This window comes from Nannospalax galili, unplaced genomic scaffold (assembly GCF_000622305.1).
Source record: "Nannospalax galili isolate Female #2095 unplaced genomic scaffold, S.galili_v1.0 scaffold666, whole genome shotgun sequence".
NCBI classification, from domain to species: domain Eukaryota; kingdom Metazoa; phylum Chordata; class Mammalia; order Rodentia; family Spalacidae; genus Nannospalax; species Nannospalax galili.
The window spans coordinates 1,194,667-1,212,661 of NW_008356473.1; the positions used below are offsets into that span (position 1 = coordinate 1,194,667).

General features: G+C 44.3%; 1 protein-coding gene across 5 annotated transcripts in view; it reads left to right on the forward strand.

Moving 5' to 3' along the window:
• Ptpn3 (protein tyrosine phosphatase non-receptor type 3) overlaps positions 1-17,995 on the forward strand; it is a 175,052-nt gene that overhangs the window by 57,923 nt on the left and 99,134 nt on the right. The window contains exon 1 of one of the 5 annotated variants that reach the window (XM_029556936.1): positions 8,266-8,338. The exons of 3 other annotated variants lie outside the window; for them this stretch is intronic. The gene's annotated coding sequence lies outside the window, so the exon portion shown is untranslated. Of the gene's footprint in view, positions 1-8,265; positions 8,339-10,130; positions 10,179-17,995 lie in introns of those variants that run through there. One more of the 5 variants, XM_029556938.1, reaches the window with a different exon arrangement.

A 17,995-nucleotide genomic window follows, 5' to 3' on the forward strand; every position in this document is an offset into this window, starting at 1 on the left:
TCATTTTCTTATTATACATTTTCTGTTTTGGTTTTTTAAGACAGGGTTTCATGCCATCCAGGCTGGCCTGGACCTCACTAGGTAGCTGAAGATGACCTTGAACTCCTGATCCTCCTGCCTCTACCTCCCAAGTGCTGGGATTAACAGGCATGCACCACCAAGCCTGGTTCATACTGTGACATTTTCATGGATGCTTTGAAGGTATTTTATACTACACTTAAGTGGCCCTGTAAAGTTGGCAGTTAGCCTTTTTGTTTATAACTTTCACGATGGTAGAGGATGCTGGGAGAAAAAGCTTTGCAACTACAACTTTTTCCATGTCTGGCAGTAAGTTCCCAGAAATTATTTCCTAAAACCACCTTCTGGCCTCATTGGGATGGAGTCTGTGTAAATGCTAACAGACCTTCCCACAGTGTGACTGTAAGCCCTGAGTGGGGGAGATGGCCACTTACTCATTCATGTGTACATCTCAAACATTTATTATGGGTAGAGATTCCATCTTCCGTGGCCAAGTCAGTAGCGGTCAGCATCTTAAGTTTGATTGATACATATAGTACTGTTTGACTCCTGTACGTCCCTGCCCTCCCTGTCATTGTCAGAACCCAGGAGCCCCAGACAGCCTGCAGGTCTGCAAGTAATCGGGGGTGTCTCTGTGGCCACACCTCACCATGTGGAGCTGCCTGTCTTCTCTCTTATGCTTAGCAGTATGATACAGACTTGGGCATGTTGTACTTCATGTGTCCCACAGTTACTGAGCTAAGCACTATAGTAGGGTCTAGGGAGATAGTAGATCACTGATCAAGCCCAGCGTTTAAGGAACTTACATTCTAGTAGGGGCTAGGAATGGGGCCATGAGGGATGGGAGACAGATAATTAATATACCTGGGTGATCAGTGCTAAGGCGAAAAAATAAAGTAGGGTTCCAGGCATAAGGAATTGATAAGGGGAAATTTAAGCAGACACATGAAGTAAGGGAGACAGGTGCATATCTGAAGGAAGGGTTTCACAAAGAGGGAACAGCAGGTATAAACATCTAAGTGGAATAAGCTTGGCACAAGCAGGGAACAGTCAGGTGAGCTGTGGCCAGACAGCATGGTGAGGGTGGGTATACGACAAGGACATAGGTGCCAGAGCCAGATCATGAAAGGCTCTTCAGTAGAAGGAGATCTGGAACTTGGGATTCCCACCCCCAGCAATTCCCACTCTCAACCCCTGTAGAGCCACCTCTGCCCTTTGAAGCAGGCCAGAAAAACCACATGGATCTTTGTTGCTTATCTAGTGGGTGATCCCCAGGATCCATGCTGTGCTTGCTGGGTAAGGCAGGGAGCAGAAGCCCAGGCCATGGGAAAGACCCACTTCACTCCCCTTCAGTTCCTCATCTGTGTGATTAAGGACTTGAGGCAGGAAGCTGGTGAGACCATGTTGAGCTTCTCAGGCCTGGGACCTTCCATCCTTACTTTACTTGGTGATCATTTGATATTGGGTCATTTTAGGTGAGCCAATGGTTGCGTGTAAACACTGTGATTCATACATATTTAGGCTTTAATCAGGTTTACCTCTTCAGGAAGAAGCCTTCAGTAGGCCAGCTGTGGATGGTCTTGTAGGAGGAGGTGGAGGGAGGGGTTGGTTTTTCTACCCACAGTGGCCTATCCCACAGTGAATTATTGATCACTTGCTGCTACTGGGCACTGGGTTGGCTGCCTGTGCCAGGATGCTAGTCTTTACAGACCTAGACCAGGCTTCATATGTGAGCTCTGCTTCGTACACTATACAAAAAACTAACTCAGTCTGTCAGTGACCTGAATATAAATGCTAAAACCACAAAACTCGGAGAAAGTCCCCGGGCTCCGTCTTCATTACTTGGGTTTAGCAGTAAGTTCCTGGCATATGACACCCAAAGCATAAGCCAGGCATACTGGACTCCATCAAAACTAAAGCTCTGGTGCGTCAAAGGACTTTATCAAAGAAATGTTTCAGAATCATAGATCTGACAAAATCAGAACTTAAAGAATTCCTACAACTGAGCCCTCATTTTGACAAGTTCATTTCAAAACTGGATGGAGGACTTAAGCAGACACTTCTATAAAGATGGAAGGCCAGGAGACATGTGGGAAGATGCGCACCATCTTTAGTCATGATGGGGCAAATCCAAGCCATGAGGTACCATGCATGCCTTGGAGAATGACTCTATGAGGGGAAAAAAAGTGGATGGGTTGGGGAAACCTCAGGTGTTAGCAGGGACATGGAGAAACAGGAACCTTGCATTGCTGGTAGAAATGTGAAGTGGATTGGACTCCATAGGAAAGTTTTCTGGATCTTCAGAAAGGGAAATGTGGAAATTCCCATATGATCTAGCAGTCTATTCCTAGGCATTGAAGACAAGGACCCAAACATATTTTTATGTTTTATGTTTAATTATGTGTATGCATGTCTGTGAGGGGTTATATACACATGAGTGCAGTTGCCTGTGGAGGCCTGAAGAGGACCCAATATCCCTTCGACCTGGAGTTACAGGTGGTTGTAAGCTGCCAGATGGAGGTGCTGGGAACTGAACTCGGGTCTTCTCTGAGAGCAATACATGCTCTTAGCTGCTAAACCATCTCTCTAGCCCCCCAAATAGATTCTTGCACATTGAAGTTCATTGCATCACTCGTCATAACAGGTGAAAATTGAAAAACACTCAAATGAATGCCTCTTGACAGATGCATTGAGTTAATGAAACTGAATGTTATGGAGACATGAGAAGAAATACCCAATAACACATACTAAAACATAGAGAAGTACCTTGAGAACATTGAGCTAAAGAAAGTCAGCCAGACACAGAAAGAGAGACGCCATGATTCCAGTTCAGTGAAAGATAAGAATAAGTAAATTCATAGAAGGTACGGTTTGCCTGGACTTGTGTGGGGGAATAACCGGGGAGTTGTTGCTTAATGGGTACAGAGTTTCTGTTTGGAGTGATGGAAATTTTCTGGAAATACAGAGTGGTGATGGTTGCACAACATTGTGGATGAATATAATTAATGTCATTGAATTGTTCGTTAAAATAACAAATTTGATGTCCCATATGTTTTTTAAAACATATTTTTTAAATATTTTATTTATTATTATTTTTATGTGTATGAGTATATTGCCTGCGTGTATATGAGTGCACCTGTGTCATGTAATGCCGTGGAGGTCAGAAGAGGGCTTCGGATTCCCCTGGAACTTGAGTTAAGGACAGTTTGTAGCCACCATGTGGGTGCTGGGAATCGAACCCGGTCCTCTGCAAGAGCAGTCAGTGCTCTAAATCGCTGAGCCATCTCTCCAGCCCCTGTCCTGTATGTTTTTAAGCTGCACAATTTAAAAGGAAGATGTGTTAACAGTGGTGTGTCTGGAGGGAGCTGAGCTCTGTCTGGAGTCTCTATAGGGGAGACTTCTGGGACACACAGGCTGACCTCAGGTACAGAGCCCCAGATCCTACTTCTGATGGAATGACCAATGTCATGTATCACTGGTCACAGGAGGCGTTCAGGACGGTTTCCCACCTCCCTGTGTCCATCTATTCCAGTGTAGAGATTGCTCTGCCCAGTAGAAAAGACAGAAAACAGAAAATATGGTTATTTTTCCCAATTTGTCATAAATAACCTGTTCATTGGTCTTGCCAGTTTTGCCCAGGCATTGGTCTAGCCTCTTCCTGTCAGCTCACTCACTCAGCTTTCGGAGTTTTGCCCTAAAGGAAAGCCGCCTGGGCCATACCGCCCTGAAGTTAGTGCCTGTCCTAGGTCACATGCTCCTTCTTCCTCCTCTGTTTTCTGTGGGTTCCTTTGAAATCTGAGCTCTACTAATTAAGAGTCATTTGAATGCCTAGCCATGGTCAGGTACACCCACTTGGTGGAATACTGTAAAACAGGAACAGAAAAGGTCAGAAATACCTGTGGGCTCCTGATATCACAGACTTGTAGAACTGCATATATGAAGGTTCAGCTATTATTGCTTCCAAATACACTTCAAACAAACAAGATTGCCCCTGCAGGTTAGCTTGCAGTTTGGCTCCAGGTGCGCTCCTCGGGGTACACCCTTGGGGATCCCTGTGCTGCTCTCTTCCTCTCCAGAGTCAGCTATCACCTGAACCATCTTGCTTTGGCACAGCCATCCAGGTAGATTCTGCTGGGCTTGAGCATCTCCTAAGCCTGGTTTGAACTCTGAGGCAGGGTTGCATCCAGATGCAGATCTGGGCCCTTGCCACTCAGAATGTCTCCCTAGTTTATAGACACCCCCCAACACACACACACACACACACACACACACACACACACTCCATGACCATCTTTATTAGATCCTTGGTTTGGAACCATCAGGTATACCAGCACAAGTGAGAGAGCAAGGGTCTGGCTGAGCACATTTGTGGAGAGTCCAGCCTGCTCTGAGGACTTCCCTGGAAAAGAGCTGGTCATAGGCTAGGAGGGGCCCAAGGTCAAACCCAGGGCCTGCTCTCAGGCACTGGGTGGCTCACTCTTGCTTTTTGCCAGCTAATAATTAACCCTGGGATGGCTGCCTGGGAGCTGGAAGGGCCTTGGATGTCCTGCTGTGCGCTCCAGCCTACACCTTTCACTAAAGTGAGAGGAGGCTGCTTGCTGCAGTTCTTAGTTCTGAAAGGTGCTGAGATGACCCTGACCTTCACTATCCTTTGGATGTCCTGTTCCTTTAAATTGTTTTGTTTTTGAACACCTGTTAAATCATTGTGTCACCTTACAGTCAAGGGAAAGCCGTAATAAATACCCATATCATTACTCAAGTTTCTAATGTTGCAGAATTAGTTAGGGAGAAAGAAGGTTTTTCTGGACCATTTCCTTCATAAGAGGAAATTTACCTACATGTGAGCCTCAGGGAGTGCTTAGAGGATAATCTCAAAAGGGTAAGAATGTACATGTAATCAGTAAATTACAGAGCCAGTAGTGATTAAGTGTGGGGCTCTGTTTTACCCACGGTGAATCATGGGTAATTCACCTTCCTCTGAGTGGCATGGGTCAAGAGACTGAGAGCTGGGAAGTATGTAATGCTAAAACCCAGTGGGGAATCAACATGGCATTTGGAGTTCACTGTGACCTAGGCACGCTTCTCTGAGACTAATCTACCAGTCTGTAAAATGGAGCAGTCCAGGCAAAAGCCTCAGTGTCAGGAGGGATGATGGGTAAAAAAGCATTTGGAAACCTCTGATGCTCCTCTGTAGGACCAACAACAGTCCCAGTATGGGAATGGCCTAGGGACTAGGACCAAAGTGGGTGGAGGTGTTGACTATGAGACTGGTGTGGCAGGCCCTGGACTGCACTGGGGATGAAATCAGTGCTCCTCAGAAATGTTTACAGGGGAAGAAAGGAGGCTTAGAAAGTCAATTTGTCCAGGGTCATGTTAGCTTGCTAGTGGCAGATCAGAGGCCTGCTAAGATATTCCCACTAAGATGCTCCTAATTTGAGTCACCAAGTGCTCCTTGGCATCAAGGGATGACTTGTGTTTCTGTATAGTTCAGGCCTTCAACACATGGAGGGCCACAATTCAAATAAATGTAACATTAGCTGTAAAATATTTTTTTTCTAAGAGTTTAAGTATTTTTATCTTTTATTATTTTTACAGGCCATTATACAGTTTTGCATTTCAAACACGTTTGAAATCTATAATATGGTATATATATAGATATATATGATATATATATCATATATATATTCACTTGGACTCAAATACCACTATTCTATACAGTAGCATAACTTTTTATGGCTTTAAATTTTATTTTCATTTTTTAGATTATGTATATATGTGTCTGAGTGTGGGATTGTACACCTGAGTGCATTGCCCTCATTGGTCAGAAGAGAATGTTGGATCCCCTGGAACTGGAGTTTTAGGTGGTTGTGAGCCTCCTAACTTGGGTGCAAGGAACCAAACCCCAGTCCTTTGCAAGAGCAGTACATGCAATGAACCATCGAGCCACGGTTATGAGTATTTTTAAAACAAGTTTTATTAATTTTCTATGCTCATGTTATAAAGAGATGAAGCCTTGGGAAGCTGAACAGGCGGCTTAAAAATACATCTTTATCTCATATCTCGGTTTCTAGAAGCGCTGGCAGCTGGCATGGTTACGGTGCTCAGTCTAACCCGAGATGTCCTGTGGGATTGAAGCCTTCCAGGCAAAGGGCTTTAGAGCTGGAATGAGTCTCCCAGAGCTCATGCCTGAGAAGCCCAGTGGAAGAAAAGGTAGCCTAGGGAAATCTTCCCAGGCTGATAGTAACGAAGAGGAGGAAGCTGGGAAGTGGTGGGGGTAAGGATAAGTGCTGGAGCATTTTTCTGTGTTTCCTTGAGATAAAACCATGGCGAGGGCCACTGGTAGAGAGGATTGGCTTTCTCTGGCCTGGCTGTCCCCTGGTTTCAGACTTCTTGGCAGGGACCAAGGCTGGCGGGACAGTCCACTATGAGATTCCAGTCTCTTGGCTGGGATGCGCTGCGATTAGCACATCTCAAACCTTTCAAAGTGACTTTAGCTGTTTTCTTTTATGAAGGCTTCTGCTGCTTTTGGCTGTAAAGGGGTGGGGGCTGGAGCCCAAGACAGAAATACCAGAGGCTGACACCCAAATGGGTGTGGCTGTGCCCGAGGGCAAATATTAACACAGTATTTTTGTAAAGTTTATGCGACTTGATTCATGTCCCTGTAGAGTAAATTTATTCCATCCTGTTTTCCAGTTTCTTTGGAGCCTGGTGGAACTATCCAAAGGGAAGAAGATGAAAAGAGACTAGTAGCTTAGTTTTAGGTAGAAGGTGCTAAGTATTGAACACGCTCCATTGTCAGTTTTTAAGCCTTGCTGTCCATTCATGCTTTCTCCCCTGGTTCATGGTCTGATGAACCATTCAGATTTTTCCAAGAATGAGGGATCCATTTAGAACTCTTTCCATGGAAATCCATGGAAGGAGATACACTGTGAACAGTGGTACAGTGAGTATGGCTCATGTGCACAGAAATATATGCTGGACACTTTTGAAACATAGTCACCATAGGATTCTGGTCCTTCCAAACATTCATCTCTCCCAGACTTTCCCGTAGCCTTCTCAGAATGGGTTTTATCCTTTCCCTCTGCTTGATTACCTTTCCCTTTCCTCCACGTTTATGCAGCCTTATGCAAAAGATCTTTCTTGTCCGTTGAGGAGAAATCTGAGTTTTTTTGGCCATTTTTTTCTGAAAGAGAGAGAGAGACAGAGACAGAGAGACAGAGAGACAGACGAAGACAGAGACACAGAATGGTCTGTGTGTGTGTGTGTGTGTGTGTGTGTGTGTGTGTATGATGTCTGTGTGTATATGTGTATACGGGTGGGCCACAGCACGTATATACTGGTCAGAGGACAAACTTAGGTATTGATCCTCAAATTCATCTTGTTTGAAATTAGGGTCTCTCGTTTGTTGCTTGTCTCTGCATACTGTGCTCAGGATTTGGGGATCCTGCCCCCCACCTCACCATAGCCACACTGGGATTGTAGACAGAATACACTCAGCTTTTACAGGGATTCTAGGGATTTGAACTCAGGTCCTCACAACTTGTGTGACTAGTACTTTGCCCACTATGCAATCTCCTTAAAACCTGTTTCTTCTGCTTGCTGAACTCTTGGGGTTAAAAAGAATCAACCTAATAAAAGTAGCTAATTTGCATACATATTCTCTGCAGTGCTTTATAGATGAAGAAACTGAGTCTTAGAAAAGTAGGCAGTCTCTGAGGTTCATCTCCACTAATACGCGGTAAGCAAGCTGGGCTTCCCACCCTCCGCTGCCCAATGCTGTGCCTCTAGCCAGATTGCAATTCCTCTTGGTGTGAAAGTCCCTTGGATTTCTGCAGAACCTATTCTAATCCGCTCTGAACTTTCACTAGGACTTTCTTTATCCCTCAGGCTCCTCTTTCCACGGAGCTCCTAAAACCTCCTTTCATTTCCCCTCCTGACCTTTCACTTGCTGTCTTGCAAAGTCTGGAGTCTTCCCTAGGCCTGGAAGCCTCAGTGAGCTGGTCCCTTCTCTCTCACCCCACCCCAGAAGGTCCCAGCTCCTCTGGTGTGCCTCCTGTCCCCTGGGGCTCTTCATCTCCTGTAGAGCCTAGGCTCCCAGCACCTCTGCCTTCCCCCACCCCCATGCCACTTCCTGGCCTGGCCTAGGGCCGAGTGAATGAATATTGAATGAGTAAATGGTCCGGAACTCCTTTGCCAAAGTAATAAGAAAGGAGGCCAAAAGTAATTATAAACAAGATCTACTGGTCCCTGAAAAGAAAGAAGTCTGAGGCTGGAATTTGGGGATTGCTTTGGAGGCTGTTTGGGGACACCCTAGTCCGAGGTAAGTGCTGGAAGTGGTGTTCTCACTGCTTGGCCTGGTCAGAGCCCTCCAGCCAGAGCTTTTGTTGTGTTTCCTTTCCTCTACCAGGAGGTTTCTGACTTTCAGGATTTTAGATTCACCAAAGTGGCAGGGAAGAGGGCAGTTCACCAGTCACTGTTGAGTGACAACCCAGGGGAGGCCAAGTTACACACAGCCCACACCTGTGTCTTGAGAAACAACCTTGGGAGGAGGGGAGAGTCCTTTGATTTGTGAGGGTATGAGCACCATAATATCTTCCTAAACATTAAAATAATAAAAATCTTACTTTGTACAGACTCCCAGGGACAGCCTTATCAGTCAGGAGAGGGGTCTCCTGAGGGAAACCTGGGTCCTGGGTCCTGGGTCCTGGGTCCTGCAGCACACTGGGGAGTTTCTGTCCTCTCTTCCCTGTGTAATACCTCAGGTTAGAAAAAGGACTTTCCAGACTTGTTTGGGGTAACTGAACTTGGGTTTGACCTGCAGGACTGGGAGCCTGTTTCCTTTACAACTGGCTTCCCTCTTCCCACCCGCTGCCCGCAGCTCCCTCAGCTACCTTCTCATCCTGCCCTGGGTGCTTAAACCACTTCTTCAACCCCAGTGTCAAGGCTAACTTTTTAATTTTGTTAGTTTTGAAAGTGTCATGATATCCAAACTATAAATAAAATCTATAAATAAACCTGGGGCTCCATAATAAGAAAACTATTTGACATTTTGAAGTTGTTGAGAACAAGGGCACTAATTATGGGTCTCGGTTTGAATTGAACTGATCGGACAAATTACCACACCAGGGTCGTCTTCCTTTGGAGATGTCCTCCCTGAACAAATGACAGGATCTGAGGAACAAAACGATTTTATCTCCTGATTATACTGCTGGAGTATTAGGATCACAAAGTCTCAGTGCTGAATCTTTCATAAATGCACTTTTTTTTAAACTTTATTTTTAAATTTTATGTGTTATTAGTGTTTTGCCCACATGCAAGTTCATCCATGTCATGAAATCTCTGTGAAAGCCAGAAGAGGGCATTAGATTCCCTGGAACTGGAATTAAGGAAGGTCGTTAGCCACTCTGTGGGTGCTGGGAACCGAACCCCCATCTTCTGCAAGAGCAGCCATTACTCTAGCCATTACTGTTGAGCCATCTCTCCAGCCCTTTTTAATAAATGCACTTCCAATGAACAAAAAATATATACTTTTGTAAACACGTATCCAAATTTTTTTTAAAGATCTTTTTTACACCATCTGTGATTATCAAAGTTGTTAGCAGTGCTTTTATCTCCCGAGCTGTCTCCTCAGCTCTTAATTTAATGAATTTTCAGTATTGATTGTGTACATTGAAAGCTAATTTTAACTCTTAAGTTAACATATTAACCTTTGTATTGTTATGCAGAGGGTAGTGGTTAGTATTGATCCATTTGTAAAACTCAGTCATGGAAAAAGATTAAATTTCCTGTACCATTTTTGGACAGCTTTGTTATCAGCTGCATATAATTTAAAATGAAACCATGTCGATGGACGTGTTTTCTAATGTGTATGGGTACTTCCTAAATGAAAACTAACAGCACTCACTTTTAACTCATTTGGCTGAATTTAAGAACCTTTGCCAAGCCTAATAAATCACACAAAATCTTTTCTTTCATCTTTTTCTTTCATTGCTACTTTAAAATTTTTATTTTATTTTATGTATATAGGTGAGTGCCAGTGTGTATGTATGTGTGCCACATGTATGCAGTGCCTTTGGAGACCAGAAGAGGCTATCAGATCCCCTGGAACTGGAGTTACAGTCTGTTGTGAGCCACCATGTGAGTTCAGGGAACTGAACCAGGTGAGACTGCTGAGCCGTCTCTCCAGCCTCCATTCCTACCCTTAAAGAAACTGCTTGCTGCTGGTCATGGTGGTGCATGCCTATAATCCCAGCCCTTGGGAGGCAGAGGCAGGCAGATCTCTGTGAGTTTGAGGCCAGCCTGGTCTCCATAGTGAATCCAGGCCAGCTAGGGCTACAGGGAGGCCCTGTCTCAAAAAGACCCCCCCCCCAAAAAAAGAAACTGCTTGTTGACTCTTGCACCTGCTTCTGAGAAAGGACGCCTTTTGTGCAGACCTCTTGATTGTGATACCCTGGGTGTTATACATTGTTAAGAATTGGTATCTGAATGATGTCAGTGACTTTGAGTGGACAAGCCAAGACATCTGGTTATATAATAGAAAGACTAAAATCCTTTTTGAACTCCCTTTCTTCCCTGTTTTGACAACTATGCTAATCCCAGCACTGACATATAGGAAAGTCTGTTACTTTACCAACAGTGGTTTAGGAAGTGCTTCTCCCATCCTGAGTGATGGGGCAGCTGGTAAGCTATGGAAATGCTTTGTTTGTAGCTTTAGGAAACAACTGTAACATGAACACAAAAACTGACATAAGGGCCCTGGCCCAACCAAGACCCTAGTTATAGGTACAAACAGAACCAGAAAAAACTCTGGAGATTCGGTGATTAAGGGTGTGCCAGTGTGTGGTGCTGAGGCTGACTATATCATTGTCTTCTGGGCTGGAGTGCTGGTTAGGTGGTTAAGAGCACTGGCTGCTCTTGCAGAGGACCTGGGTTCAGTTCCCAGCATCCACATAGCAGCTAACAGCCATCTGCAACTCCAGGTCCAGGGGATCCAATGTCTTCTTTTGGCTTCCTTGAGCATTGTACAACATGGGTGCACTTCCATACATGCAGGCAAAACACTCATACACATAAAATAAGAAATAAAAACGTAGCCGTGGTGGTGCACACCTTTCATCCCAACACTCAGGAGGCAGAGGCAGGCAGATCTCTGTGAGATGGAGGCCAGCCTGATCTACATAGTGAATTCCAGGCCAGCTGGGGCTACAGGGAGACCCTGTCTCAAGAAACAAATGAGCAAAAATAAAATAAAATAAATTAAAACAAATAAAATTAAAATTTGTTGTCTATGGAGGTAAAACAAAGCATGATTCCAGTTTACATTTGGAGGAAAGAAATATAAGACATCAACAGAATAATTTGTAAAGTTTTCATATAGGCTGCGTATTAGAGAAATGCCTTGTCAATGTTCAGTGTCTTATGTGTAGTAGTTGTTCTGTGGTTATGAACTGTCCTTGTTCTTGGAAAATATACACTAAAATATTTAGAGGTAAAAGGATATTAGACCTATAACAAGTGGTTCAGAGGAAAGCTTGGTCTCTGTGTGTGTGTGTGTGTGTGTGTGTGTGTGTGTGTGTGTGTGTTGTAAGTGTAAGGTAAGAGAGGGGAAAGAAAAAGTGCATGTGCCAAAATTATAACAATTGAATCTAGCTAAAGGAGACCTGAGTTCTACTTGTTTTCTTCTAACTTTATTTTTTAATAAATTTTATTAAATTTTCTCTTTGACAATTTCATACCTGTATATAGTAGATTCTGAATTTCAGCTTGAAAAAATTTTTTTCTCTCAATTTAAAAAGTTGCATTTGTTTCTGAGTGTGGTGGCACATGCCTTTAATCGTAGCTCTTGGGAGATAGAGGCAGGCAGAACTCTTTGAGACCGAGTCCAGCCTGGTCTACATAGTTCCAGGTCAGCTGGGGCTATATAGTGAGTTCTAGGCCAGCTGGGACTACAAGGAGACCTGTCTCAAAAAAAAAAAAAAAAAAAATTACATTTATTTACTTATGGGGAGGGGTGTCGGTTGTACATGTGGAGATCAGAGAAGTGTTTATGGGACTTAGTTCTTTCCCCACGTGTGTCTCCAGGTTGTCAGGCTTGATGGTTAGCACCTGCTGAGCCATCTCACTGGTCCCTGAAAAAATTATTTTTTATGTGTTTTAAAATGCAATTCTTGGACCTTTTCAAACAAAATCCCTATAGTTGTGCCCAGGAGGTTATATTTTAATAAGCTCCTGCAGAGGATGCCCTTGTCTCTCCACATATTGAAGTCACTAGTTTGAAAGTCATTCTAATCACTTCTTTAAAAGTTACTTAATGAGGGACTGGAGTGATGGCTCAGTGGTCAGTGGTTAAGAGCACTGGTTACTCTTGCAGAGGACCCAGGTTCAGTTCCAGTACCCATATGGTGGCTAACACCCATCCATACCTCCAGTTCCAGGGACCCCAACACCCTCTTCTGGCCTCTGGGGGCATTGAATGCACATGGCACACGTGCACTCAGGCAAAAGACTCATATACATAAAAGAGATAAAATATTTTTAAAGTAACTTAATCATTTTAAAAGTAACTGCAGCATATATTCTTATAGTTTGATTTCATATTTTTCACTGCTTAGCAAATGATAAATAGATCCTTGCCCAAATGTTTCTAAGTGTATGTGGTATGTGTGTGGGGATGGTGTATGTAGTACCTATGTATGTGTGTGTGAACATGTGTATGCACAGGTATGTGGCTGCACACATGTGTATGGGTGCCTGTGGAGGTCAGAGGTTGATGGCAGATGTCTTCCTTGATCACTCTCCACTTTATTTACTGAGTTAGTCTCTTGCTGAACCTGGAGTTTGTCAATTCAGCTTGCCTGCTTAGCCAGCTTGTCCTAGGGATGCCTGTCTGGGCCTGTCTCTGCCACCTCCCAAGCACTGAGATTACAAGTGGACCTCTAGCCTACCTGGTCTTCACTCTTGCAGGCAAGTGCTTTATCCACCGAGCTGTCTCCTCACGCCTGTAAGTTGTACCTATAGAAAGGCATACCCACCTCCTTCCAAGGACCCCTTAGCCTGCTTCCAAAGCAGAGGGCCTGGAAGCCACTCAGTGTGAGGTGGAAGATGTAGTTGGAGAGTGAGTTTATTTTCCTCTTAAGGAACCATAAGCTGTGAGTGAGTGATGTGATTGTTGGGGACCTGTTCTCTCTCCCCTCCTCAAAATGTAGCCCCAAAGCAATACAGATAATCCAACAGCCAAATAAATAAAGAATCTGTGTTAAACCTATTAAATATTGATCATTGATGAGAATTGCTATTCATCTGATGAGTCATTGCCTCCCATGGCTGATGGCACATCCTGTTCTTTTCTGTGCTGGAAATTTACCTCTTCAGCAGATTGGTCATCTGTTGGGGCTCAAAAATAGAAAAGAAAAAAAAAAAACTGAAAGAGGAAGGAAGGAGGAGTTTTCTTCAGCCAAGCAGGGAAGAGGACTTAGAAAAATGAGACGGGGCTGTGGAGAAATCTTTACATACCCAAAGTGGGACTATGTGGTAAGCAAGAACAGAGCTGAGCTTATAGTCCTTGAATCATAGGGTTGGGGGTGAGTGTTTTCCTCTGATGGCCACTAGATGGTAGTATTGGAAAGGTCGACTTGAGCATGCTTACTTGGCTTGGTTCTGGTAGCAGTCCTCTCACATTAGGTGCTTACAAATCCAGACTGCTTTCTTTAAAATTGAGCGGGGCGTGGTGGTGCTATAATCCCAACACCTGGGAGGCGGAGACAGGAAAATCAGGACTTCAAGGCTTCCCTTCACTACATAGCAAGCTAGGCCAGCTTGGGCTACATAAGACTTTGATTCAAATAAATAAAGAAAATAGAATCAATATTTATTTATTTCTCAAGGTCTCATGACCTTAAACTTCTGGCCTTACTGCCTCTACTTCCTCCTCAGGGCTGGGATTATAGGTGGGCACCTTCTGGTTTATGTAGTGCTGAAGATCAAACTCAGGGCCTTGTGCACTATGTTCATACTCTGCCAACGGTACTACATCCCTAACCCCTGAAACCCCTGAAACTGGCATTCCTTTTCTTTGTGTGTGTGGGGGGGCTGGGGGGGGTTGTATCAGGGTCTCTTAAAGCCCCAGATAGCCTGGAACTCACTGTGTAGACCAGGCTGACCTTGATTTCCCAGAGATCGGCTTGCTTATGCCTCCCAAGTGCTGAAATTAAAGGCATATGCCACCACACCTGACCTGAGCCTTGCATTCTTGAGTTAAAGGTCTAATTTCTTTATTTTTCAAAAAAGCAATGGAATAATTTATCCTTTCTTTTTGATCAAGTTGAGGTGACTATGCCACTCCTGTGCTCTGGGATCCTGCCTATTGGCCAGTGGGTTATTGGCTTGGGCAGATCAGCATGGAGCACCTGAGGACATAAATGGTGACTTTACCTCTGACTGTTGTCAGGCTCTGGAGCAGTCATGAAGGGATTGTCATAGAAGTCCTGTTACTCAACCCTGGCACAAAGACACTGGCATCCCACATGCCCAGGGTGTGGTGACCTGTGTCAGTGTGCTTCTGCCTCTGGTTCTGGTGAGCTTAGAGTGGTAGTAACCAACTCGGAACTGTAGCAAGTTGCCTTACTTAAAATGAGTAACATTTTGCTGGGTACGATGATACACACCTTTAATTCCAGCACTCAGGAGGCAGAGACAGGTAGATCTCTGCGAGATTGAGGCCAGCCTGGTCTACATAGTTCAGGCCAGCTGGGGCTACATAGTGAGACACTGTCTCAAAAAACTTAAAAAAAAAATAGAATTTTTTAAAAAATGAAGTGTTTATATGTCTGTAAGGCTATCAGGAGAACCCTATAAAATCTGGAGTCTATAATCAACACTTGATGGCATCAGAAACTTAACACCAATAAAATGCTTTTGAGCCAGGCATGGTGATGTATGTCTATAAGCCCTACACTTTGAAGGTACAGGCAGGAGAGTCAGGTCAGCCTTGACTACATAGTGAGTTGGAAGCCAGCCTTAGCTACCTGAGACCCTGCCTCAAAGAACAATCTTAAATGAATAAGCGAATGCCTTTTATTGAGTATTCAGAATGTGTCCCACAGTGTGCTAGGCACCTTGGCTATCTCTAACCTTCCCAGTACTTACTGAGTCCTGGCTGTATGCATTGTGAGATCGTGCCTTTTTCTATAATATGTTTTCCAAGTATCATCTTTGATTAAGAACGGTATTCATAGTAGAATTCACCACAAGTGCCCAAGCCATCCCAAAGCTGTAGCTGTTTGGTTTTAAACGTTGTACAAATACGCTTGGCTCCCATGTCATCATCAATGGCATCAGCTGCAGCTGCGATCTTCTCTGATCACTGAGGCCAGCGTCCTGTTTGGGTCTTGGCTTTGTTTAGAATTAAGAGGCTTATAAAGGAAGCCATAGAAACCCTGAGTTCCCCAATTACTTCAGCACAGGAAACAGGGCAATTAGTCGGCATCCATTGTCCGGCTAAATTGTTTAAGATACAATTTCAAGACAATCTGAAAACAGTGCCTGGCTCAGATCATGTGGTAGTTGAATGTCAGGCAAGCTCTTATCAAGACTTGCTTTAGGAACAATTGTAGGAAGAACATTGTGCAGTTTTCAAAAAGTATCTTTTAATGACATTGTTCTTAGGTTCCAAGGTCTGATGTGACAATCAGGGAGGTAGGAAAAGTCTCTCTGAGCGTGAGTCTACTATGTGATCCATGCTGGGAAGCATTATAAACCATGGTCTAAGTCACAGTGCCAGGGTGGCACAGGTGTTAGATCTGCTCAGAGAAGCATCAATTTGCAAATCCCTGCGTGTGGTCAGCACCTCAGCTCTTGTGGCTTCATTCATTCCCAGGCTCCTACTTGAAGTGATTTGTTGGTTTTCTGCTCAGGGTCTGTGCCATGATACCTCCTTTAGCTGCTTTGCAGAATGACTAGCAGTCTCTGTTCTAAGGTCCGCCATGCAAAACATTCTGAGGGGCCCTAAAAACCCCTCTCTGGCCTTTGACTCCCAGCCTTTCCTTCGAGTGTCTTCTAAAGAAAGGCTCAGGGTGCTGAATCCCCATGGGTGGGGCCAGTGCAGGCATCATTTTTTTTAAAAAAATGTATTATCTTTTTAAATTTTATATGTATGACTGTATTGCCTGCATGTGTGTAAGTGCACCTGTGTTGTGCAGTGTAAAAAATGTATTATCTTTTTAAATTTTATATGTATGACTGTATTGCTTGCATGTGTGTAAGTGCACCTGTGTTGTGCAGTGCCCTCAGAGGTCAGAAGAGGGCATCAGATCCCCTGGAGCTAGAGTTACAGGCAGTCGTTAGTCGACATGCGGGTACTGGGAATCAAATTTGGGTCCTCTGCAAGAACAGCCAGTGGTTAACCACTGAGCCATCTCTCCAGAGTGGCAAACATCATTTTCAAAAGTGACTCTGAGAGGCACTGCCCATTAAAGTGCCACTTTGTGCAGATATGCAGCCATGCCTTCTATGAAAAGGTAATGCACCCGAGAGTCTTAAGCACAAAGTAAGCAACAAAATTGACATTTTCTATTGAATGTGAGTTAAAGCATTCAGGAACACATTTGTTGTCTTTTGATAACTTTTTGTATTACTCAGAAAACGTATCCATGGTTCCAGTGACATTTTCATTGAAAAGGGTAAGGTGGAGGTGGTGGGGTGGGTGGAATTTTCTTTGATTATGTGTTTCTGCATATACTCTGGAATTTTTTTTTTATTACTATTTGAGATTTCCTGTCCCTCTCTAGTTACGGAAGAATAGACCTTTCCTGGAGCTCCTTAAATGTATTGACAGGGACTCAGTGCATCCCCTTTGCACATCATCTTCCCACACCCAGTCTGCAGTCCCCCACCGTCCCTGAGGCTTGATTTTCAGTCCCCAGGCTGTTTTGTACTTTGGAAAAAGGACACACTGGGTAACACATATCCTCCTGCTGATTCCCAGATCTTGACCGCTGACCCTGCTCTAACATTTGATGCACCTTTCTAGGTATCTGTGCCTTACTCTTTCCCCGGGCAGACCCTGGATAGTTTGAGCATCACTTGGAAGACTGAGAGATGCGGAGGCAGATGCTCTGGCCCCACCCAGAATGTCTGCATTTTGTATGATCCTGTGCATTCTGCCCACCTTACAGCGTGAGAAGCTCTGGTCCGCTAGACATCTCCACTCTACCCACCCACCACATCCTCTCTCCTGCCCGCTGTCATCATCCCAGATTTACCTGTCGCATTGCACTACTGTTTTTCTAGACTTCGCATTCTGTCTCATTATTCCATACACATATGGATTCTCTCAAGTATTTACTGATTGCTTGTCAGAGCTCGGTGTTAGAGATACAGTGAACAAAACCAGACCGTATTCCTGCTCTTGTGGAGCTTGGCGTCTAGTAGGAGAATACGCACCATGTTATAAGTGCACAACTGTAGTGAGTACAATAGAATCTATAACACAAATCTGTGACTGGCCGGGAGACCCACGAAGGCTTCCCTGAGGGAGTGAGGCTTGTGCCAAGCACCAGGGTAGTAGGTATTATATCAGAGGAAGGGCATCGTCAGGGAAGCACACATCAGAGGTTTATAGAGTTAATGAAGAGCGTGCATGTACTTTCTTAAAACTTCATTTATTGGGCTGGAGAGATGGCTCAGCAGTTAAGAGCACTGACTGCTCTTGCAGAGGATCCGGGTTCGATTCCCAGCACCCACATGGCAGCTACGAACCATCCTTAACTCCAGTTCCAGGGGAATCCAAAGCCCTCTTCTGACCTCCGCAGCATTGCACAACATGGGTGCACTCACATACATGCAAGCAATACACTCATACACTTAAAAATAGTAAATAAAATATTTTTTAAACTTCATTTATTTTTATTTTATGTATATGAGTGTATTGCTTGCATGTATGTAAGTGCACCCATGCCATGCAGTGCCCACGGAGTCCAGA